This window comes from Elephas maximus, chromosome 10, assembly GCF_024166365.1.
Source record: "Elephas maximus indicus isolate mEleMax1 chromosome 10, mEleMax1 primary haplotype, whole genome shotgun sequence".
Lineage (NCBI taxonomy): Eukaryota > Metazoa > Chordata > Mammalia > Proboscidea > Elephantidae > Elephas > Elephas maximus.
Genome location: NC_064828.1, coordinates 20,928,407 through 20,953,860, shown reverse-complemented (window position 1 = coordinate 20,953,860; position 25,454 = coordinate 20,928,407). Strand labels below are relative to the sequence as shown.

Here is a 25,454-nt window from a genome sequence, read left to right as displayed (position 1 = left end):
CCCTCATGTATATGTATATGTATATGTATATGTATATGTATATGTATATGTATATGTATATGTATATGTATATGTATATGTATATGTATATGTATATGTATATGTATATGTATATGTATATGTATATGATATGTATATGTATATGATATGTATATGTATATGTATATGATATGTATATGTATATAAAACTAAACCTGTTGCTGTTGAGTCGATTCTGACTCATGGCAAGCTCTTACACACACACACATATATATAAGAGTTATGGCTGTTAACCAAAAGGTCGGCAGTTCGAATCCAGCAGCCACTCCTTGGAAACCCTACCAGGCAATTCTACTCTGTTTTATAGGGTTACTATGAGTTGGAATTGACCCCTTGGCAACAGGTTTTTTTTGGTGGTATGGTGGTTAAGAGGAAACCCTGGTGGTGTAGTGGTTAAGAGCTACGGCTGCTAACCAAAAGGTTGGCAGTTCAGATCCACCAGGCGCTCCTTGGAAACTCTATGGGGAAATTCTACTCTGACCTATAGGGTTGCTATGAGTCAGAAATGACTCAACGGCAGTGATTTTTTTTTTGGTGGTTAAGAGGTGTATAGCGTGTATATACATCTGTATAGTGGGACTGCTAACATCCACAACATAAGGTTGTGATAAGTATTAACCAAAATAACGTGTAACTGTATCTGATACTTATTAAGCATTAGAATGTTGCATATAAACTTAAAAGGTTACCATATGGTAATAGGTGGAGGCTGACACCTGTAATTGCGGAAAATTGTGTGGTATTTTATAAAATGGGCTCATTGGACCTAGGTTTCTTATCTACAAAATGAAGGCATTGTTAAGTAGTGGGTTTGGAAGGTCTCTGAAATTCTAACTGTTTCTAATTGACAAGCAAGATGCCGATGAACTGTAATCAGATTATTTCTAGGCCCAAAAGCGCTGATAACAAAAATGAATACAAAAAGAATGATGGAAAAGTCACCAGTCATTGAAAAGACAGCGTCTCTCCCCTCGCTGACATACGTTTATACCTTAGATAAAACCTAGTGCCGTTGAGCAGATTCTGATTCGTAGTGACCCTATGAGACAGAGTAGAACTGCCTCACGGGGTTTCCGAGGCTGTAAATCTGTACAGAAGCAGATTGTCACTTCTATGTCCTGCAGAGCAGCTGGTGGTTTCAAACCTTTGACCTTTCGGTTAGCAACCGTGCTCTTAACCACTGCACCACCAGGGCTCCATAACTTAGATAGTACTTTGCAAAACCTAGACCAATTGATCACAGTCTTTGCTGACTTTTTATTGATCTGGCAAAAAAAGAAAACCAAACAAAGTAGTGAGCATTTTATTAAGCCAAATTTATCCAGTTTAACAAGTTATTACCTATATTCAGGAATTCTTCTTACTACTTTAGTGTCAAATTGTCTTTTTATGATATGAAAGTGATAAAGGATAGTAGTTGTTTATTCAAATTACCTTATGTGGGAAAATAAAAAAAGAGAAAATGAAGAATTGGCAACTTTATGTCAATTTCCCACTTTTTTCTTATTGTGGATTAATTTTCAGGTTCATAAAATTTGAAAATCTAGAGGCCACTGACCGGCAGCACCAACCAATAAGTAGTGTTTATTTTTATCATTAGCACCGACATTATCACTAACCATGTTGACAGTAAACTTTCTGAAGAGGAATATTTAATTATTTGTGGAAAAATATCAAGTTGTTACAGCCTTGCTTACTTTTCTAAGCATCAAAGCCTTAAAACAAACAAACAAGAAACAAAAAACCTTCTCCTCCCTCTGAGAAGAAAAAGATGTGAGAAGAAAGAAGGGGCAAGAGTCAGATTTTTTTTTCTGCTTCTGTGGGATCCTACTGACTAAAATATTTACAAGTGTGGAAATGGCACAGAGGAAGCCCCACTTACTGCTGGAGAAGAAAGGTCGGAATGGGGCTTGCAGCATCCTCAGTGAGCTGGCTAAGAAGCCTTCTCTGCTCTGACCTAGCTTCAGGCATGTAGCTATCAGGCCTGTTGGGGGGTAAGCGATACAAAGAAGATAAAACACCAGCGATGGTTTTAATGTCAGAGCTGCTGCTTGAGTTGCCACACTCCCAGCAGAATAACAGTTATATTTTGGAGGATTTTCACAAGATGGAAATTTTAGCAGGTGTATTGCAAAGACTGAGGGAAATAACTACAAATGTTTGAAGTCCATGCATAGGGCAGATTTTAAATGCGTGGTAAAAGTTCAGTTTTGATGAGCTTTTGACTGTCTTTGAAGATATTTCTAGTGTAGAATAATACACTAAAAAACAAAACAAAAAAACCAAACCTGTTACCGTCCGGTTGATTCCAGTTGAGACCCTCTAGTTCAGAGAAGAGCTGTCCTGTAGGGTTTCCAGGGCTGTAACTTTTTTTTTTTTTTTTAAACCTTTACAGAAGCAGGCTACCACATCTTTCTCCTGCTAGCAGCTGGTGGGTTCCAACTGCTGACCTTTCAGTTGGTAGCTGAGCATTTAATCACTGTGCCTGCCACCAGGGTTCCTTAAATTAATACACAGATTTTTACAGTGACTAGAAACATTTCTGATTTAAGAACCCAATCATGAAATTGTTAATCTATAAGTCATTTGTTGAATGTAAAAAGCTGTTATTGTTGCTACTATTTTTCTTAACTATCGGTAATATTTTGTGTATTCTTATAAATATCTCTCTATGAAATTTGGCTTGAAAAATAATGTGTTTTTGTATATGTCAACCTTGAGTGTTATGGTGAGATATTTTAGACCTATCGTTCAGAAATGTTGATACCAGAAGTAAAAGGAAACAAAGAAAACCTAAGAATTGACTCTTGGAGCTCACCATACTAATCTATTATGAGATCTAAGGATTTACGTATTTAGAAGTTTAGTTTTTTCAGATTATATCAGACCCCAGTGATAATATTAGATACTTACTTAGTCTCAACATAGATTCATAGGTGAGGGACCGTGGAAAACAACCTCATGCCAGTCAATCACAGGGATGTTTGCAATAATATGAGTAAATTCAACAACAGCAATGATAAGAGACATTATCAAAATATCTATTCCCACAGAGAGAGAACATGTTTGCCAGCCTCTTGAGATTATCTTGTCCTCATATAGGATTTGATATTTTACTGCTCAGAAAGTGTTCCGTCCTTTTATCTCATCTTCTGAGTTGAGAATTATTAATTGCTCATGGGTTCTATTTATGTGTCTGTTGGAGAAGACAAGAAGGACTCGCACCTCTTTCCCATGTTTATGCATCGTTTGCCCTGGAAAACCAATATTGAAGCGACTTAGATTTGCATCAGTACACTATGATGCAAGCAGCAGTCTTCTTCAGGTTTATTCTGAGAATGTGGTATGTGCGTGTGCAGGTACGTGCATGCGTGCACACATGTGGGTATTTGGGAGTGTTGGGAGGGAAGATACAAGTACAGTCATCTATAGTTTGACTAAACACTTAAATGTAGTAAGGCAAAATTTGGTATTTTCCTCTTTTAAGCTAATAAATGGCTGTACAACTAATTAATCTTTCTATGGAATTGAGCTGAAGTGAATTAAGAAATAAGTTTATTTTCTTTAACTGTTTTATCTTTATTTTCACTTTGAAAATTATTCTTAAACTCTTTTGCCATCCTCATGTGCCTTTAATTTTTTCCGTATATTTGTTTAATAGATCAAAAAATAAAGTTATTAATATTAATCCTTTTTGGGGTGTATTTGTTGTAAATATCTTCTCCCAGTTTGTAGCTTGTGTTTTCACTTTTTTAAATTTTATTGTGCTCTAAGTGAAAGTTAACAAATCAAGTCAGTCGCTCATACAAAAATGTATGTACACTTGCAATATACTCCTACTCCCCCTAATGAGACAGCAGTGTACCTTTAATTTTTCAAGATATTCCCACCAGTAAGTGTATTTCCAGGTGCATGTGTGTGAAAGGTGGAACACACCCTGAACATCTCCCCTGCTTTTAGACACTGCGTAATCCTCCAAAATTATTTTGTTTAAATTGCATCATCAACAAAATTCATAATGGAAATTTTTGGTGCAGTGGTTAAGAGCTCGGCTGCTAGCCAAAAAGTCGGCATTTCAAATCCACCAGCCGCTCCTTGGAAACACTGTGGGGGTAGTTCTACTCTGTCTTGTAGGGTCACTGTGAGTCGGAATCAACTCAATGGCAAAGAGTTTGGGTTTTTTTGGGTTTTGGTATTTCAAAATTAGAACATTATGACTAGAGTATCTAAATGACCTCATGCTACATCAAGAACACAGAACAGGTGTGGCATCCTGGCTAAATCACACAGCATAAGGTTTTTACTCCTAGGCTTTCTGACAAGAAGTTTTAGAGAGTGCTGACCTTAGCAGCCAAGCCCTTAACCACTGTGCCACCAGGGCTCTAGCACTCAGCTTACCTCTAGATCATCTTCGTTTGGAATCAATTAGTGCTCTTCTGGAAAAATAGAAGCATAAAAAGGCTACATTCACGTGCAGGAATTGAATGAACCATCCTAAGAGCAAACTATAAGGAAGGTGCGTGTGAGTGTGCATATATGTGTTTGGGCATGCACTCATGTGTTTTCACACATAAGCTTAATAGTCTAATCAAAAAGAACACAGAGACTCCTAGGCCTATATTCAAATGTAGGTGCTCATATTTACATTTTATACTCCAGCACAATTCTGACACCATCAACATTTTGCATTGGAATAGGACGAGCTGGTGTCACCAAACAGGAAAATTAATTCACTCAATCCTTAGTATGTTCATGGAAGCCATACAATTCATTATAAGCATATCGCCAATATAAAGACAAACAGCATGTGTATCCTATTAGATCTAAATCAGAGCAGAGAGCTAAGCCGGTGGAAAATACAGTGCATCCAGACTTGTGCATTCTGAGTTACACTTGCGAATGGCATACTGTATGCTTGAGTTCCACTCCAGTTCCTTATAATTTACACCAGGTTGTTTTACATTATGCCTTTTCCCAAATCAGCTATCTCCATAAAAGATTCATCCATTATGGAGCCAGGGGAGCACTTGGGACCAGTCCAAGATTGCTGTGTCCATGGAGGAAAAAGCAAAGTAAAAATTGATTCCTACCTAAATGCACTCAAAATGCTGGTCCCTATACATCAGACACTCCCAAACACCAACCGATAAAGAGCCTCATGGCTGGTCTCAAGAAGCATGTGACTGGAGTCTGGAGTACATAAGTAAGCTGTCATGAAGCTGGAGAGGCTGGCTGGTTAATCTTTTTGCAAGTTTGATGCTTCTCAGAACACTCCCCTCAGTGTCTAAGGCACAAGCCAGTTTTTTATTGAGCATCAGGAAGGGCTGTCATCCGTTCTTCCCCCGTTACTTTATTCAAACAAATACAAGAGTAAAGGCCAATGCAAAAGGGAGGAAACAAAAACCGTAGGTGGGTCTTTGCTCAGACAAGATTTTTTTTTTCTTTTTAATTTGTATATCTTGCAGCACTCCTTCAAGTATCCCCCGTTTTATATTTAAGAATGACATTAGTGGTATTTTCGCCTTTAGAAACTATATTCTTGAACCTATATAGAGCAGATGCTTTGAGTTCCATATGATACCAGGATAACCAGTTGAAAAGTGAAATATTCAGTCAGTGCCACTCAAATTAATGACCGTGTCTCCTAGAGAATGAGATATTTTTATGGAAACTAGATATAAGTGCTAAGAAGTAAAGGGTTTTGCATATTTTATAAACCATCATATCTCCATCATATCCATCAACAATGAATAAATATTTGTTAAATGGGAGAAAGAAATCAATGACTTATCAGAGAGAGAACACAGGTCTGAACTGGTGATGTGAGTAATTGTCACAATAAAATTTACTATTTCTTTATATTTACTGTTGTTGTTTTAGGTGCCATCAAGTGAGTTATGACTCATAGCAACCCTATATACAACAGAACAATACCCTGCCTAGTCCTGTGCCATTCTCACAATCATTGCTATTTTTGAGCTATACCTCACTGAGGGTCTTCCTCTTTTTCCCTGATCCTCTGCTTTACCAAGCATGATGTCCTTCTCCAGGGACTGGTTCCTCCTGGTAACATGTCCAAAGTACTTGTGAAAAAGTCTTGCCATCCTTGCTTCTAAGGAGCATTCTGGCTGTACTTCTTCTGAGACAGATTTGTTCTTTCTTCTGGCAGCCTATGGATTCATAATTTTCTTCTTTCCTTGGATTCATATTTTTTTTTCATTTTGACAATCCTTTTATTTATATAATGCAGAGAGATGGTTGGCAGAAAGTTATAATGTAAACTGGTCCTTTGTAAATTTAAGAAACTAGACAGGGTGGTTGGAATAAATCATTCATGAATAAAACAATGGAGACTGTTGTTGTGGTTATTCACAAATGTTGTAAGTGCACCCAAAAGTCTTTAGAGTCTTTAAAACAACTTGTCTTCACCTAAAAATCAAACAGCCTTATCACATATTTATTGCTCACCACCTAACTTTCTCCTGGAAGTTTCCTTCTCTCTCTGAAGGCTTAACTTTCTTGGCAAAGAAGAAGGCTTATGGGAAATAGTCACTGACTTCTCATTGTAACAGTGTTGTTTCACCATGGGACCCAGGCTAAAGGAGTGTAGCTACAGATTCGAGGACAACTTCCTTGATTTTATAAGAGGGCTCTGAGGGAAACTTGTGCCTCAATAAGGTGAACAGGAACTCTTTTAAGGGTTCACAGAAATGCACATAACCTTCCTCTTACTCATGTTGCTGGAAGGTCTCGCCCTTAGAGAGAGTCGGAGCCTGGGCTCTAAGCATATTTGGACCAGAGGCATCTGAAGGGCACCATCTCTAGTGTCCTTTGCTGTAGGAGAGCCACTTGTCCCCATCCTATTATTTCCCAAGCATGTCCTCTACTAAAGACTGTGTGAGCCTTGGTCTCTGCTAGACTGTATAACAGCTCTAAACTTTCTGCCCTGGGATGGGAATGGAGGATTAGAATGTGTAATGTGAATATAAGTAGATCTTTCCCAATAATTGTCAGGGGAAAAGCAATGTCAGAAAAGGATGGCTTTGCCCACACATGAAGCACATTGTCCTCTGACTGTTCAAATTAAGCCACATTGGACTCCTCAGCCTCGGAGAATCCTATCCCTCAGGAATGCCACGAGAACAGGCCCAATTAGCAGAATGTAATTACTTGAGTAGAAATCATGTACTTAATCATGAGCCTTTCCTCCCAAATGGTATGAGCTCTTTAATAATTTAATAAAGACAAGAGGACTGTCCTTACTGTAAGGGGCTGTTTGTGCTCCTGTTCATGCACATGTGTGCTGTAAGGGGGGTTAGAACAAGAGAAGTATAGATAAATGGATGATGAATATGAAGAGACAACTTCTCCAGGAAAAAACAAAACCACTAAACAAACAAGGAAGATGTTCACCCTCATTAGGAATCCAAGGCATGCAGATTAAAGCAACCAGAATGGCCCATTTTGTATCTATTAAAGTAAGCGAAGCTTTAAAATTGGATACGAAGTAACGTCACTGAGACTGTGGGGAAGCGGGTATTTGACTTCATTGCTAGCTCCCTCATAAAACTTATGGAAACAATTTCGATAATTTTAGTCTATCAAAAACCTTGAGAAACATTAATGACCCGTGAGTCTAAGAAATAACTCAAGAAAATAATTAAAAACTATGTTAGAAACAAATATTAAAAAACCGGACAACAATGACAAATTATAAAACAATAATTTAATGGATTGGAATATGTCTTTTACAATAGATGGCCGTAATATGATAGAAGCTGATACAGAAAAAAAAGTGTAAAATTTTACTTGCACTATGAATGTATGGATGTAAAATGTGTAACTATATACATGGACAAAAACTAAAAGGAAATATATGTAACCGACATCAGTGTGTGAGTATGGTATGATTTTCAGGAATTTCTTTTTATTCAAAAATTTACTATGATAAAGAATTTAAAATGTGTAATGAGTTTATTGAGAAGCTTCAATCTGTTGGTGGATAAACATAAAATACATCAACTTTTTGGATGACTCTGTACTATGCTGACCTCTCCGATTTTTGCTGAGTTACTACCTTAACCATATCTCCATCCAGCTTAGGACTCTCCAGTCATTTTTGGTTATCAGAGCAGTATCTCTCTAGTTTTGAAAGACCCAGTCCTGTATATTTTGGAACTTTAATTTTATATTCAATATTACAGCCTTCAGATTGATTTATGGTTTCATTCTCCTTCCCTCTCTCCTGCACTTTTTCTCTGGTGCACATGGCTTCTTTTCTTACACAAGTCTGTTCTCTTACTAATGCTGACTGGCCACCATTCTCTGGTTACTTAGGGGGCTCCAGGAGGCTCCTCTCCATAATCCCCTTGCATAGGCGATACAAATTGGCCTTAATCTCTTCCTTCTAGACTCAACCCTTCTTACAAGCCATTCACCCACAGCTTCTGACTGCTGGAATCCCCTTCCTTAGTAGTCAGCCTTTTTGAGGGGTGTGTTGATACCGGCAAGATGGCTCAAGGCTAGCCATCTTACTTGGGGTTAATATAGGAAATCATGGATCACGGGCCACAAATAACAGTGGAATGCCAGCCGTTTCACTGCCCTCTCTCTCACACCATCTTCCTGCCCTTTATTCACACTCAGCATCAGACAGCCTGAGGGCTAAGTGGCCTGGAAACTTTTAAATAAATGGTGATCAGAAGTTTCCAGTTTACTGGAGGGCAGGATTCTTCAGTCTCTGAGAGTAATTCTCTGAGGGCCTTTCTCTTTCTATTTTGGAAGATGTACACCATCTCTCCTCCTCTATGGAAAAGTGATGGGGAAGCAATAGCCTTGCTTTTCAGCTTAACGACCACCACTGCTGTTGTTATTTGCTGTTCAGTCAATTTTAACTTATGGCAACCCCATGTGTGCAGAGTAGGATTGCTACATAGGGTTTTCAAGGCTGTGACCTTTTAGAAGCAGAGCACCAGGCCTGTCATCCAAGGTGCCTCTGGTTGGGTTTGAACTGCCAGTTAGTAATGGCGTGCTTAACTGTTTGCACTACCCAGGGACTCCAAACACCATTGCACTCTCCCAAAAAGCTATACCTAGTTTCCCAGGAAGCCCTGATGGTGCAGTGGTTAAGAGCTTGACTGTTAACCAAAAGTTCGGCAGTTTGAATCCACCAGCCGCTTCTTAGAAACCCCATGAGACAATTCTACTCTGTCACTATGAGTCGGAACCAACTCGACGGCAATGGGTTTTTGATTTGTTTTCCATACCCAGTCTTTCTTTTGTATCAACCAGGGTGGTGGTAGTGGTGGTGGTCTTTGTGGTTATATTAAAGGATGTCTGTCTGCAAGCCCAGAGTGGTGAAGGGGGTTTCAATTGCTGGCAGTTCTCTGAACTTAGAATGTGGGATATTTTTACGCCAGTTCTAGCACTCAGCATCTAACATCATCTAAAAATAGATTTATCATTAGTGGATTGTTTATGTGTAGTTAATTTATACGACAAGGGGAACAAACAAGATGCCTTCTTACTAATATAAACACAGTATGCGTCATCAGTATTTTTTGACTGAATGACTACTTTTTTTTTTTTTTAAAGACCAGGGCAATAATTCAAAACCTTTTAGAGAGCATGTTGGAAGCATCCTAACCCAGTCACACACATGTTTTATTTTCAGAGTCACTACCATTAACTACCATCTGCTGAATATCCCTCCTCCCTCCACAGTGCCTCCCTGATGTGTATCCTTCACGTCTGTGAGGCTTAAAATTGTCCCCGTTATGGGTGGGGGGGGGGGGAGAAGAGAATGAGAGTGACGGGGCAGGTGGGACTTCCAAAGCAAACTTTACTTATTTTACATTTTACCAGGGTCTAACATCATCCTTCACATGATAACCAGCAGGAATTTTGTGTTTCCTTTTCAAATCAATTCATAAGTACTTACCAACTCACAAGTAACTAAAGGACTGGGGGCTCAAATTTCCTGTGTTTTCAGTAAGATGGCTAGTTATTGCCTAACACTAAATAATACTGATACTATTTTGAGTCTTTATCACAAATTAGAAGACAATGGTACAACTTCAAAGCAATGTACTTCACAGCTAAAGATGGAAATATTAGATAAAGCTTGGGTCCTAGAAATAACAAGGTAGAGAGAGAGAGATTGAGATATTTTATTTTATTATTCTTGTTTATGAATTTTTTAAAGTTAGAAAAATTCACGTAAGTCTGCTTGCTTTTGAATTTAATCCAAATTTTTATTCTAATAGGGTTATTTTTCTAAATTCCATCAAACACTGTTCATTCGTTTTTGTTATGGATTTTGCTTGAGATGTACATCATAGGTAGATGTATTTTTAAATTGAACAATTTGACTAGTAGCTTAAAATACAACATGTCCCTTAAGACCTAATGTCTTTGAAAATGGGAAGCTTGAGGTTGAAATAGCTTAAGGCAGAGTTAGAAAATGGCCTGTATTAATATCAGTAAGCTTGTTTTGCTTTTGATCAAACACAGACAGAAAATCATATCTCAGAGGTGGAATAGCTGTGTATTATCAACATGTTGTTCCATTGTTCATCTTGCATTCTGCAATGAAAACTGCTAATGATGATTATTTAGAGCTATGTGTTCAGTTTGACTAGACTACCTTTAAAATAATATGTAATTGAATATAATAGACTCAGTAAAATATCAAAAATTGTGTGCTATGGCAAATTGACTCTGGGAAGACAAGAGCTAAAGGGTGTATCTACCATAATTTTCTTCTATACACAATGTCTACCTCCCAAGGAACAATAGCCAAATAGCGTAATTAAATGTAAGTTTCAAATAAACTGAGAGATCGAACATTAGACCATTTTTTGAAAATGATGGAGGCTCAGTTATATAATTTATTACCATTCATTTAGCATTAAACTGTAAACTGTCTTGTTTTCTGTTTTAACTTTATATGTACGTATAGCTTTTCTATTTCTATCCCGTGATCACTTTGCATTATAACAAGAAGTTAAAGTACATAGAAGACAAACCCCTAAAACTCCAATATTAATGTCTCCTGGTGTTGTTCTGCTTACTTGTGTTGTACCTTGAACTTCATGTCTTCTTGGACTCCTGACTTTTCCTCCCAAGATCTCTGCAAAATTGTGATAACTCCTTGCGACTTTGTTGAATTTCTTGTACTCAGACATTGCTTTTCTTCTAGTTTCAGTGTGACTGTATTCTCTTATTACTCAACCCATGCCTTGGAGTAACAAGTAACAGATTAGTAGTTTATTGATTATGCATAAATACTAGTAGCCTCACTCATAGACCTTTTCTTTGGAGTCAGTAGTTAGAAAGCTAGAAATTGTTCAATTTTGTCAAAATTATCTGAGTTGATCCATGGCAAAATGAAATCTAATTTTTTTCCCTCTTCTTACATGTTTAGGCATTTTCGTTCTAAGAAACTGTTGAAATTAAATAGTAAGAACTAATGGAAGCCACATCTATGGCTCTGAAAATAATGATTGATTATATAGCTCTTTGAAAATCCAGCTCCAATCTGTAACTAAAGTGATGTCATTTTGAAGCAAGGATGAATTAAAATCTGCTGAAATCAGATTTTTTTGTTCTTCTTTAAAAAATCAGTCCAGAAATTCCAAACTTTTGTAAGTCATGGTCTTCTTGGAAACCAGATTTCCCATATGTTTTGCATCGTCACTGAATGATTTCTCCGTTCCTTTGATGTACACGATAATTTATTAACGTTTTGCATTTTTCTTGTGACACAGACCACAGAGCTATAACAAAATGACCACTGTATTTCATATGACTTGGGCTTTTAAAATATGACAGAAAAAAAGAATAAAAAAGCTCACTGTATCAAATTATATTACAAAAAGGGGGTTTGTATAACAAAGCTTATCCCATTCAGTGAGCTTCCTGATGAAAGAATGCTCATATTATAAAGAATTTTATATAATGAATATTTTTCTACCGTAAAAATGCGTTTGCTTATCTGTCTTATAAACACCACCACTAAGCAACAAACTTATTTGCTGCTTGCAATAATGAACTGTAGATGAATTCATTACAGTGGTTTCATGCCACAATCAAACAGCAACTACATATCCACTTCGCTAACCTTTTCTCACCTTAATATAGCAAAGCCAGTTCAGCCAGAGAAAAAGACCCAAACACCTAAATTTTGACATGATTGACCCCAAACAATTACTATAACTAAAGCTCTGCATGGTGGATAGTACATAGTATCTTTATTTTTCATGGCCAAAAAACATATATATATATATAATGTTTTTAACAAGCTAATTCATTCTATAAAACCTGGGTGTCATATTCTTTCCATATTTCCCACCTGCAGGTGGGAAATTTAATTTTGACGAAGATACCATCATGCAACAATTGGAATGGCCCATGGAGTAGGGTATTACGCTTCTGAACTATAAGAGCCTGGCAACATAGGGAAAAGCCCATTTTAACTGTATGTATGTGTGTGTAATTTGGAAACCCTGGTGGCTTAGTGGTTAAGTGCTACGACTGCTAACCAAAAGGTCAGCAGTTCGAATCCACCAGGCGCTCCTTGGAAACACTATGCGGCAGTTCTACTCTGTCCTATAGGGTTGCTATGAGTCGGAATCGACTCGACGGCACCAGGTTTGGTTTTTTTTTTTTTTTTGGTGTGTAATTTTGTGTTCCATTGGGAGAACTGGACAAAGATACTTTGTTCTCACCAGAAGTCAGAAATATAACACTTCTCTATAGTCTCAAAAATACACGTACCTTTTATGAATAGTTAATATTCAATACTTACCTGGACTAATAGGAAACATTTTAAATGAATTCACTATATGAAACCAGGTCCGAACTGATTATCTTTTGACTCTTGGAAAAGAAAAGGTATAGGGGTGGGGGAACATACCAAAGCACAAAAAATTGTATTTTATCCAAGCTAGCTACGTGTATCTGTCACTCCGGAGCCTTTTTTACTTCCTTTTAATATTTTCTACCTCCTTTTCTGAACCGCATTGAATTTCTGGCAGTTTCCTGTCAATGTACTGCTGCAGCTATCTTTGAATGATCTTCAGCAAAATTTTACTTGCGTGTGGTATTAATGATGTTGGTCGATAATTTCTGCATTTTGCTGAATCACCTTTCTTTGGAATGGAAACAAATATAGATATTTTCTAATCAGTTTTCCAGGTAGCTGTCTTCCAAATTTCTTGACACAGACAAATGAGCACTTCCAGCACTGCATCCGTTTGTGGAAATATCTCAATCAGTATTCCGTCAATTCCTGGAGCCTTGTTTTTTACCAGTGCTTTCGGTGCATCTCGTACCTCTTCCTTTAGTGCCATCAGTTCTTGATCATATGCTGCCTCCTGAAATGTTTGAAAGTCGACCAATTCTTTTTGGTACAGTGACTCTGTATTTCTTCTATCTTCTTTTGATGCATCCTGCATTGTTCAGTATTTTTTTCTGTAGAATCCTTTAATATCGCAACTTGAGGCTTGAATTTTTTCTTCAGTTCTTTCAGTTTGACAAATGTCGAGCATGTTTTTCTCTTTTGGTTTTCTATCTCCAGATCTTTGCACGTTTCATTATAATACTTTACTTTGTCTTCTGAAATCATCACTTCTTCCTTTTGCTTTAGCTATTCTACATTCAAGAGCAACTTCCAGAGTCTCTTGACATCCATTTTGGTCTTTTTTTCCTTGTCTTTTTAATGATCTTTTTTTTTCTGCATGTATCATGTCCTTGGTGTCACCCCATAATTCATCTGGCCTTTGGTTATTAGTGTTCAGTGCATCAAATCTATACTTGAGACGGTCTCTAAATTCAGATGGGATACACTCAAGGTAATATTTGGGCTCTCGTGGACTTGTTTTAATTTTCTTCAGCTTCATCTTGAACTTGTAAATGAGCAGTTGGTGGTCTGTTCTGCAGTCAGCCCCTGGCCTGGTTCTGACTAATGATATTGAGCTGCTCCATCATTTCTTTCCACAGACGTAGTGGGTTTGATTTCGGTGTATTCCATCTGACGTGGTCCAAATGTAGTTTCCATTCACGTTGTTGAGAAAAGGTGTTTCCAACATATAGTTCATTGGTCTTATAAAATTTTATCATGAGATCTCTGGTGTCATTTCTGTCACCAAGGCCATATTTTCCGAAGACTGATACCCCTTCTTTGTTTCCCACTTTCACATTCCAATCATCGGTAAATATCAATGCATTTTTATTGCATTTTTTTTCAATTTCAGGCTGCAGAAGTTGATAAATATCTTTAATTTCTTCATCTTTGGCATTAGTAGTTGTTTCCTAAATTTGCATAATAATCATATTAACTGTTCTCCCTTTATCCTATTACTGACAGTGTTGTACTTCAGGATAGATCTTGAATTTTTTTTTTTTTTTTTTGACAATGAATGTGAAGTTGTTCCTCTTCAATTGATCATTTCCAGGATATTAGATCATATGATTGCCCAGTTCAAAATGGCCAATATCAGTTCATTTCAGCTCACTAATGCCTAGGATATTGATCTTCAACTGTTCTATTTCATTCCTGACAATTTCTAATTTCCCCAGATTCATACTTCATACAGATTCTGATTATTAATGAATATTTGCAGCTGTTTCTTCTCATTTTGAGTTGTACCATATCAGCAAATGAAGCTCCCGCAAGCTTTACTCCATCCACATCATTAAGGTCAACTCTACTTTGAGGAGGCAGCTCTTCCCCAGGGGTATTTTAAGTATGTTCCAACTTGAGAGGCTCATTTTCTGGTACTATATCAGACAATGTTCCATTGCTATTCATACTGTTTTCATTTGCCAAGATTTTCAGGTCCTTCTTCTTAGTCTGTCTTAGCCTGGAAGCTCCGCTTAAACCCATCCACCATGGGTGACACTGCTGGTCTTTGAAATACCAGTGAGATAGCTTCCAGCAGCACGGCAACATGGAAGCCGCCACAGTGTGACGAACTGACAGACAAGTAGTGGCTCCTTATCCTACTGGTCAAAGTCTATTTTGTCTAATATTACCATAGCCACCTCAGTTCTCTTTTGGTTACTATTTGCATGCTGTATATATATTTTTATATATTATTTTCAAGCTATTTGTGTCTTTTGGATCTAACATGAGTTTCTTGTGGATAGTATATATTTGGAACATGTGTTTTTAATACTTTCTGTCAAACTGCCTTTTGTTTGCAGCATAATCCATTTATATTTAATATAATTAATGGTAAGGAAGGGCTTACTTCTGCTATTTTGCTGTTTGTTTTTGTATTTTATACCATTTTGTTTCTCATATCCTCTGTTTCTGCCTTTTTTTGTGTTTAATTGATTTTTCCTAGTGCGCTATTTCATTTCCTTGTTTCCTTTCATGCATACTTTTAAAGATATTTCCTTAGTTGTTACCTCAAGGAGTAGAATTTACATCCTAAATTTAAAACAATCTAGTTTTAATTGTTACCAACCTAGCCCCAGTCACATAAACTAACTCTGCTCCTACTCTCTTTTGCCCCCCTCTTTTATGTTATTGTCACAAATTACATCTTTATATATTTGCCCACATATTGCTTACATTGTGTGCCCATAAATATCAATTAATAATTTTTGCTTTATCCGTTTTTCTTTTAAATCATGTAGGGAATAAAAAGAGAAGTTACCAACCAAAAATACAATAATACTGACTTTTATATTTAGTTATGTAGTTATCTTTATGAAAGTTCTTTATTTCTTTGTATGGCTTTGAGTTATTGTTTACTGCCCTTTTCTTTCAGCCTGAAGAACTTCCCTACTTCCTTTAGATCTCCTGTACCACAAATCCACCAGCAACAAATCCCCCAGCTTTTATTTATCTGGGAATGTCTTTATTTCTCCTTCATCTTTTTGAAGGATAGTTTTGTTGCTTGTAGAAATCTTGGTTAACGGTTTTTTTTTTTCTTCCAGCATTTAAAAAATGTCATCCCACTCTCTTATGTCCGCCATGATTTCTAATTAGAAATCTACTGTTAATCTGAATCCCTTATACATGATGAGCCACTTCTTGCTGCTTTCATGGTTTTCTTTGTCTTTGGATTTCTACAGTTTGATTTTAATGTATCATGGTGTGAATCTCCTCATGTTATCTTTGCTGGAGTTCATTGAGCCTCTTGAATATGTAGATTTGTGTCTTTTATCAAATTTAGGAAGTTTGGGGGCATTATTTTCTCAAATATTCTTTTTGCCCTTTCTCTCCTCTCCTTCTGAAATTCCTATTATGCATATATAGGTACACTTTGTGGTATCCCACAGGTCTCTTACGCTCTGTTCATTTTTCTTCATGCTTTTTTATTTCTACTTCTTAGACTGGATAATTTTAATTGTCCTACCCTCAAGTTCAGCCTCCTAAATCTGCAACTGAAACCTTCTAGTGAGTTTATAATTTCAGTTATTATATTTTTCAGCTTCAGAATTTCTATTTGGTTCCTTTTTATAATTTCTATCTCTATACGGACATCCTCTTTATGTTCATATATCAGTCTTGGAGTTTTCTTTAGCTCTTTGCCCACAGTTTAGCTCTTTGAGCATACTAACAAGAGTTGATTTAAACTCTACTAAGAATATCAGGAACCCTGGTGGCACAGTGGTTAAGCACTCAACTGCTAACCGAAAGGTGAGTGGTTTGAACCTAGAAGCCACTCCATGGGAGAAAGGTGTGGCAATCTGCTTCTGTAAAGATTTATAGCCTTGGAAACCCCATGGGGGCAGTTCTGTTCTGTCCTACAGGGTTGCTTGAGTAGGAATCGACTTAACATTAACAGGTTTGGTTTTTGATTTTTGAGTTCAAGATCTGTGTTTCCTTAGGTAGAGTTTCTGTTAATTTCTTCTGTGAATAAGTCATTCTTTTTGTTTCTTTGAATGGTTTGTATCTGTTGTTGAAATCTGAAAATTCTGAATGCAGGTAACCATTGTTTTATTGCACTTTGCTTTACTGCGCTTCACAGATACAGTTTTTTTTTTTTTTTAAACAAATTGAAGGTTTGTGGCAACCCTCCATCGAGCAAGACTGTTGGTGCCATTTTTCCAACAGCATGTCCTCACTTCGTGTCTCTGTGTCACGTTTTGGTAATTCTCACAATATTTCAAACTTTTTCATTACTATTATGTCTATTATGGTGATCTGTGATCAGTGGTCTCTGATGTTACTACTGTAATTGTTTGGGGGCACAATGAACTGTGCCCAAATAAGATGGTGAACTTAATCAATAAATATTGTGTGCGTTCTGACTGTCCACCAACCAGCTGTTCCCCAGTCCCTCTACCTCTCCTGAGCTTCCCTATTCCCTGAGACTTGACAGTATTAAAATTAGGCTAGTTAATAACCCTACAATGGCCTCAAAGTGTCCAAGTGAAAGGAAGAGTCTCATATCTCTCACTTTAAATCAAAAGCTAGAAATGATTAAGCTTAGCGAGGAAGGCATGTCAAAAGCTGAGACAGGCCAAAATCTAGGCTTCTTGAACCAAATGGCTAGCCAAATTATGGATGCAAAGGAAAAGTTCTTGAAGGAAATTAAAAGTGCTACTCCAGTGAACACACAAATGATAAGAAAGAGAAGTGGCCTTATTGCTGATATGGAGAAAGTTTTAGTGGTCTGTATAGAAAATCAAACCAGCCATAACATTACCTTAAGCCAAAACCTAATCCATAGCAAGGCCCTAGCTCTCTTTAATTCTCTGAAGACTGAGAGAAGTGAGGAAGCTGCAGAAGAAAGGATTGAAGCTATCAGAGGTTGGTTTCTGAGGTTTAAGGAAAGAAGATGCCTCCATAGCATAAAAGTGCAAGGCGAAGCAGGAAGTGGTGATGTAGAAGATGCAGCAGGTGATGCAGAAGATGTAGCTAAGAAAACCGATGAAGGCAGCTACGCTGAACAGCAGACTTTCAACGTAGATGGAAGAGCCTTACATTGGAAGAAGGTGCCATCTAGGGCTTTCAAGCTTAGAGAGAAATCAATGCCTGGTTTCAAAGCTTAAAAGGGACAGGCTGACACTTTTTTTTTTTAATGTAGTTGGTGAATTTAAGTTGAAGCCAATGCTCATTTACCTTTCTGAAAATCCTAGGGCCCTTAAGAATTATGCTAAACCTACTCTGCCTGTGCTCTATAAAAGGAACAGCAAAGCCTGGATGACAGCACATCTGTTTACATGGTTTGCTGAATACTTTAAGCCCACTTTTGAGACCTACTGCTCAGAAATAAAGATTCCGTTCAAAATGTTACTGCTCATTGAAAATGCACCTGGTTATCCAAGAGCTCTTATGGAGATGTGCAAGGAGTCTAATGTTGTTTTCATGCCTGTTAACACAACATCCATTCTGCACTCCATGGATTGAGGAGTAATTTTGACTTTCAAGTCTTATTATTTAAGAAATAAATTTCATAAGGCTATAGCTGCCATAGACAATGATTTCTCTGATGGATCTGGGCAAAGTAAATTGAAAACCTTCTGGAAAGAATTCACCATTCTGGATGCCATTAAGAACATTCATGATTCAAAAGATCAACCTTAACAGGAGTCTGGAAGAAGTTGATTATGAACCTCATGAATGACTTTGAGGGGTTCAAGACTTCAGTGGAGAAAGTAACTGTAGATGTGGTGGAAATAGCAAGAGAACTAGAAGTGAAGCCTGAAGACATGACTGACTTGCTGCGATCTCATGATAAAGCTTTAACAAATGAGGGGCTACTTCTTATGGATGAGCAAAGAAAATGGTTTCTTGAGATGGAATGTATTTGTGGTGAAGATGCTGTGAACACTGTTGAAATGCAAGAAAGCTTTTAGAACATTACATAAACTTAGTTGATAAAGCAGCAGCAAGGTTTCAAAGGATCGATTCCAAGTTTGAAAGAAGTTTGACAGTGGGTAAAATGCTATCAAATAGCATCACATGCTACAGAGAAATCTTTCGTGAAAGGAAGAATCAGGCAACATGGCAAACTTCATTGTTATCTTATTTAAAGAAATGCCACAGCCTCCCCAATCTTCAGCAACCACCACCCTGATCAGTCAGCAGCCATAAATATCAAGGCACGACCCTTCATCAGTAAAAAGAGACAACTTGCTGAAGGCTCAGATGATGGTTAGCATTTCTTACCATTGAAGTATTTTTTAATTAAGGCATGTACATTTTTTTTTAGACATAAAGCTATTGCATACTTAATAGATTAAAATATAGTGTAAACATAACTATTATATGCACTTTGAAACCCAAAAATTCGTGTGACTCCCTTTATTGCAATATTTGCTTTATTGTGGTGGTCTGAAACCGAATCCGCAGTATCTCCAAGCATGCTGTATTGTAATGTGGTAACTCCGGAAATTAGATTCTTCCTTCTCCTTTGGGTTTGTTTTTGTTGCTTGTTGTAGGCTGTAGCTGTTTTTCTGTTGTTGTTGGTTTAGCGATTTTCTAAACAAATTTTTGTAAAGTCTGTATTTTTTCATGTATGACCTCTGAAGTCCCTGTTCCTTTAGCTTGTGTTCAGCTAGTTTTTTGACAGATATCCTTGAACACCAACACCAAGAGAGAGGGAGAGCTGGAGTCAGAGTAACAGCATGAGAGAGTGAGAGGGAGAGAATGAATCAGAGAGGGGAAGAAGGAGGAGGAGAAAATGGTGAAGGAGACAACAAAGATGATGGTGAAGAACTTTCCAGAATACTCCTTCAATACTTAGATTATTTATAACTATTTTTTAGCCTTCATTTCCTGATTACACTGAACTTACAGATTACTTAGAGGTGAAAGCTTAGGGTCTTCTCAGGTCTTTTCTGAGCATGCCTTCAGGAATTCCTTCCTCAACTTGATTTAAAAAAGAAAATTTTTTTTTAATTTAGTTTAATTCACTCACTGCATTTTTAACTTCAATGACTATTTCTGATAGTTTTTTTTCCTTTTCTTTTTATAACAGCTTTATTGAGACGTAATTCATGTACTGAACAATTCACTCATTTAAATTATACCATTCAACGGCTTTGAGTATATTCACAGAATTGTGTAAACATCAGCACAATCAATTTTAGAACATTTTTATTATCTCAAAATAAGACCCTGTACCCTTCAGCTCTCAGTCCCCATTTTTTGAAATAATTTTTTCCATTTTTAATAATTTATAAATAAAACAAAACCCAGAATAGACATTATTAATTAATTTATCTTACTGTGCATATGAAATACACTTAACTTTAAAGCCTTTGTCAATCAATATTTTCTATAAAATTAATTTCATATGAAAAGAATTCATATTCTGTTTGTTGTTTTTATCGGTTTCTTTCTTAGGATTAAGTTTCTTCATATGTTTTGAAACAGTGGTTTGCAAGCTTGTTTTCAGTAGGAAGTTATTTGCTCTCTCTGGGATTACCTCCTTCTTGTCTAGAAAGTTTGAGGGTCATCCACTGGGTCCTACTCAGCAAATATTCATGTGCTCTCATACTTCCCAGCATTCCTTTTGTTTATTATGGGGTTATGTGTGTAGTTTGCAAACGGGCTGGCAGTGAAAATAATATATATCACTTGTAGTCCAAAACAATTAAGGGCATGTGTGAGATAGCTGTGATTTCCATATCGTTAATGATTGTAAAGAATGCTGAATTGGCAAAGCTGCTAGATGAAATCATCCCAACTTCCCAGGTAACTTTCAGAGGACAGCTGCCAAGGAAAATCACCTGACCTGCATTGCACTGTCATGTGTTCATGGAATAATCTTTGTTGTATAAACTTGCTGATATTTTGGATTCATTTGTTACTATAACATAGTTTAGCCTACCCTAACTGATGATATACCACAACTCCTGTGCCAGCTTCTATTCCAGGACAAGGTTATAAAATGATGAAGTCCCTTCCCTATAATGATATTTGGGATAATGGAGCCTCAATCACGAAGTCAACAGACAGGTTTTATTAGTCCTTCTTATAAGGCTGACTTCTGTACTCCTAATTCTCTAGGCATGAGACTTTTCTTTAGTCCAAGGCATCAATCAGCAAAAGTTCCCCTAACATAGCTGCAAGTATGCAGCTATACATATATATATACTTTTCTTGCTATGTCTTTTATTTTTTTATTTTCATACTTGCTATGTGTTTGGAGTAAGGGGTGTGTCAAGTCATGAATTCACTCCACTAGCTTGACTAGAAGATGTTCTGAATGCAATTGTCTGATACGGAGTTTGAAGATTGGCATTCATGAAAGCCACAATGGTTAATGTAGATCTCAGATCCCTGTGTGGATGGGAGAATGTGCATTGTTCCCGGCCATAGCTTCTAGAGATAAATAGGCTTTACGAAGTCCTGGGCTTTCTGTATGCATTCAGTATCAATTGCCTATTTCACACTCTGACAACTTTTATGACACTTCTTAGAGATATTTGGAAGCTGTGTTGGAAGCAATAAGCTAGGCTAGTGATTCTCAAACTTGAGTGATATACGACCTTCATTTGAAAGAAAAAACAATTTTAAAGTTGATTTATTAATTATTACAATTAATTTACCTAAATATATACAAACATAAAACTAGGCATAACTTTCTTATGTTTAGAGTATACATACTCAACTATAAAAACAAAATAAACTAATAAATTAAATACAAGTGAAACTATAAAGCCGATAAGATGCAGAGTAACACATTTACTTTAATGGGGCAGATGACGTTGCTTTGCAGAAACCAAATTGATGCTCACAATATGAACAAAATAATGACCACTGAGGCGCGTCATTATCAGAATGATCATGGCAGAAAATGGATGGCGCTTCAGAAGGAGTATATGAAGAGAATATTAAACTCTCTTTAGTAGATGGGCTTAGAAGAGCTATCGGATGTAGATGGGCTTAAAAGAAATCAAAAGTAATTTGGGAGCACTGAGATTTATGGCAAAATTAAATTATAATGTGGTCATCTAGTTGATCCTGAATATGCACTTAAAAATTGTTATCAAAAAGCACATAAAATATTTTTTAATGGTAAAAAACAAACAACAACAGTGACCTCAAGGAAAACTTCAGATCGTGCCAGTACATTCACCTGAGTTCATGGACCTCATTTTATGAGTCACTGAGCTAACCATTTGTTGCTTTAATCTGAATAAGTTCTCCCTGATCCAGGGCCACCTGCACACAGCTGCTGGAGAAATCTACCTGAAGCACAGGTGTGATGCTGTAATTCTCTTCAACAAAAGCCTTCAATGGTTTCTGATTTCCAGCCAAATTAAGTGTAAGGGAATCAGCTTGAAACTCGAAGCTCCCAATTTTCATTATAATTTATAGCTTTATAATTTTAAGTATTCCCTTAGGTATCTCTTATACTCTAGCCAAACTAGAATTTATGTTTTATACCCAGAACATATCCTATGTTTGTTTACTTTCTTATCTCTGTCCCTCCCTGATTTTTTTTCCCCTCTGCTTGGAATGTTAGTTGCCTCACCTTTACCTTTTAAAATCCCACACACTTCTCAAAGTTCATTCCAAATTCCACCTCCTCCATAAAGACTGAGGTAACACCAAGGATCAGATTGTCAAATCAGACCCGAAGGAATCAGATATCTTACCCAGGATCAAGCTTCACTGCTAATTTCAAGGATACAAGCTCTGATAAGGTACAAGCAAGGTAGAGAGAAAGCTGGGACATCCCACAAGATTTTCCACAACCTTGTTTTTGCACACAGCCCAGGATAATAGGCAGGTCTCTACTGAGGACTGCAGGCCACCTCACGGAGTGGGAAGCATTTAAGTTAGAACATCTCCACTTTATGCCCCAGACAGTCATATAGTTATATCACATTCTCAGAGAGCCATGCCACATACATCCCTAGATTGTAGACTTGTTTACTGTAAAGTCCTAAACCAGAGACATTCTACATTATCAGTGTACTTAAGCAGAAGTTCAGTTATCATATTTATAAGATTAGACTGAGTCACTGTCTTCATTTTTCTAGTAGCATCACCGGTCAATTGCTTTCACTCCTTCCTCTCCAAAAGTTTACTGATTACTCCAACCTGATACAACCTTTTCCTTCTGTCACTTTGTGTCTATCATAGCACTATTTTTCTGTCTCGTACTATACTTATTTGAGTTATTTACTCCCATTTTTCAACACAGCAGAGGGGACATGATTTATTCATTTGAAGACCACTAACAGTACTTTAGGAGCCCTGGTGGCACAGCAGTTAAGTGCTTGGCTGCTAACTGAAAGGTTGGTAGATCAAACCCACCAGCCGCTCTGTGGGAGAAAGATGTGGCAGTCTGCTTCGATAAAGAGTACAAGATTACAGACTTGAAAACTCTGTTCTATAGGGTCTCTGCAAGTCAGAAATGACTCAACAGCAATGTTGTTCTTTTTTTTTTTTTGGTTAACAGTACTTTGCACAGTGCCTTGCATATAAGTTATTTAATTAATGTTGAAATGAATCAGGAGAAAGTGATAATTTTATATTCTCATTATTTCCCACAGATACCACTGCTGAGTCCTGGATAGTGAAGAGGTGGAGAATCAGACAGTTCAAGTTCAAGTGAGTCTAAATATCTGCTTGTATAAACACTAAAGAACAACCGTGCAGGATTATGTAAAGGTTGTTTTTCATGCTCTTCTCATTCCTCTTTCCTCAGGTGCCTGTATCTGGATCTTATTTGCAGGGAATGAACTTTGCCCAGGTGAGATGCTGGCTGAAACAGTGCTTCACTGAAACCGGAGGAAGTCATGGAGGATGTTATGTAGAAAAATGTCCTTGGAGCCTCAGAATAAATGGTAAGATAAAAACAGTCATGGAACCATGATTGGAAATTGGGAAGTTGGAAAGTAGCCAGACAATGAGTTAACTGGAAGGATAAGGCAAAGACACAACCAGTGAAACACAATGAGGGAAGTAGAGAGGATGGAGAAATGAACTAGCTGTTTAAATGATTGGTTCAATATCCAATTCTGAAAACCTAGAGCAATCTTGGAGTATTGCTTTCATGTGGATCTTAGAGAACTCTGCCAGATTAAGGGCAGAGACTTACAGGAATAGAGCTGGCCTGATCAGCAGCATTCTCATACTTTTCTCCATTTCTGATACAGAACTTCATTCTCAGTATGTGAAAATAATAGATAAGAGTTTAAAGTATCTTCTGATGAGTATTTACATAAACACAGGGCTCAATAGCTTTGGCTAAAATGGTGAAGGGCTCAGGTACATTTTCATATTTCTGGTGTTGGATTGAGGAGAATTGGGGGCATAGGAGCTCTCCTGACACTCCTTAAATTGCCTGCTCAGACGTCATGATAATCTTAATCCTCTTGTTTGGCTCCCTAATATTGAGACTTTACCACCACGTGTCAGTCAGTTTGTCATACTGTGGTGGTTAGACTTCATCTCACGTACTTTGGACACGTTATCAGGGAGGACCTGTCTCTGGAAAAGGACATCGTACTTGGTAAAATAGAGGGTCAGCAAAAAAGAGGAAGACCCTCAATGAGATGGATTGACACAGTGGCTGCAACAGTGGGCTCAAACGTAACAAGGATTGTGAGGATGGTGCAGGACTGAGTGGTGTTTTGTTCTGTTGTACATGGTGTTGCTATGAGTTGTAACTGACTCGATGGCACCTGACGACAACAACGACATTGAGGCGTTGTAGATATTTATATGCTCAACATTCCTAACTAGTGTCATGCTATTTCTTTTTGCTGCAGAAAGAGTAAAAGAGCCCATAGCTATATTTAATTCATATTCTTGTTGTTTGTATATGGTGTATTTAATTATTTATTTTAAAGAGTGTGTTTTTTGGAGGTTATATTATTTTTTCTATTGCTGCATAAAAAATTACCACAAACTTAGTGGCTTAAAACAACACACATTTATTATCTCCCAGTTTCTGTGGGACAGGAGTCTAGGCACGACTCGGCTGGGTCCTCTGCTTAAAGTCTCAAGGGGCTATAACCAAGGTATTGGCTAGGGCTGTGTTCTCACCAAGACTTGAATGGGGAAGGATCTGCTTCCTAGAAGCTGTAGGATTCATGGCAGCTTTTTTTTTTTTTTTTTTTATTCAAAGTCAGCAATGGAGAGAAAGAGATGGGCCCTTCAATAATATGTAATCACACATATGTAATCACATACATTCTGTTATCTTTGGCATTTTTCATTATTTAGAAGCAAGTCACGGGTCCTGCCTACACTTGAGGGGAGGGGAGTACACAAAGATGTGCACACCAGGAGGTAGGGATCATGGGGGTCTACCTTAGGGTTTGTCTGCCACAGAGACATAATGCTGTTTATGTAAATATAAAGTGCGAATTGGCCTATACTTATGTAGATTCTTCATGACTATGTGGTGTTGATGACTGTGATCATGATGAAGGTCATGGTGAGCAGCTGGTCCTACATATCCGTCCTCAGCATGACTGTGATGGCA

General features: G+C 37.3%; 1 pseudogene; it reads left to right on the top strand.

Annotated features, from left to right (window-relative positions):
- The first annotated feature begins 17,409 nt into the window (after positions 1–17,409).
- LOC126084411 (tigger transposable element-derived protein 1-like) lies at positions 17,410–19,177 on the top strand (annotated as a pseudogene).
- Positions 19,178–25,454: the final 6,277 nt, after the last annotated feature.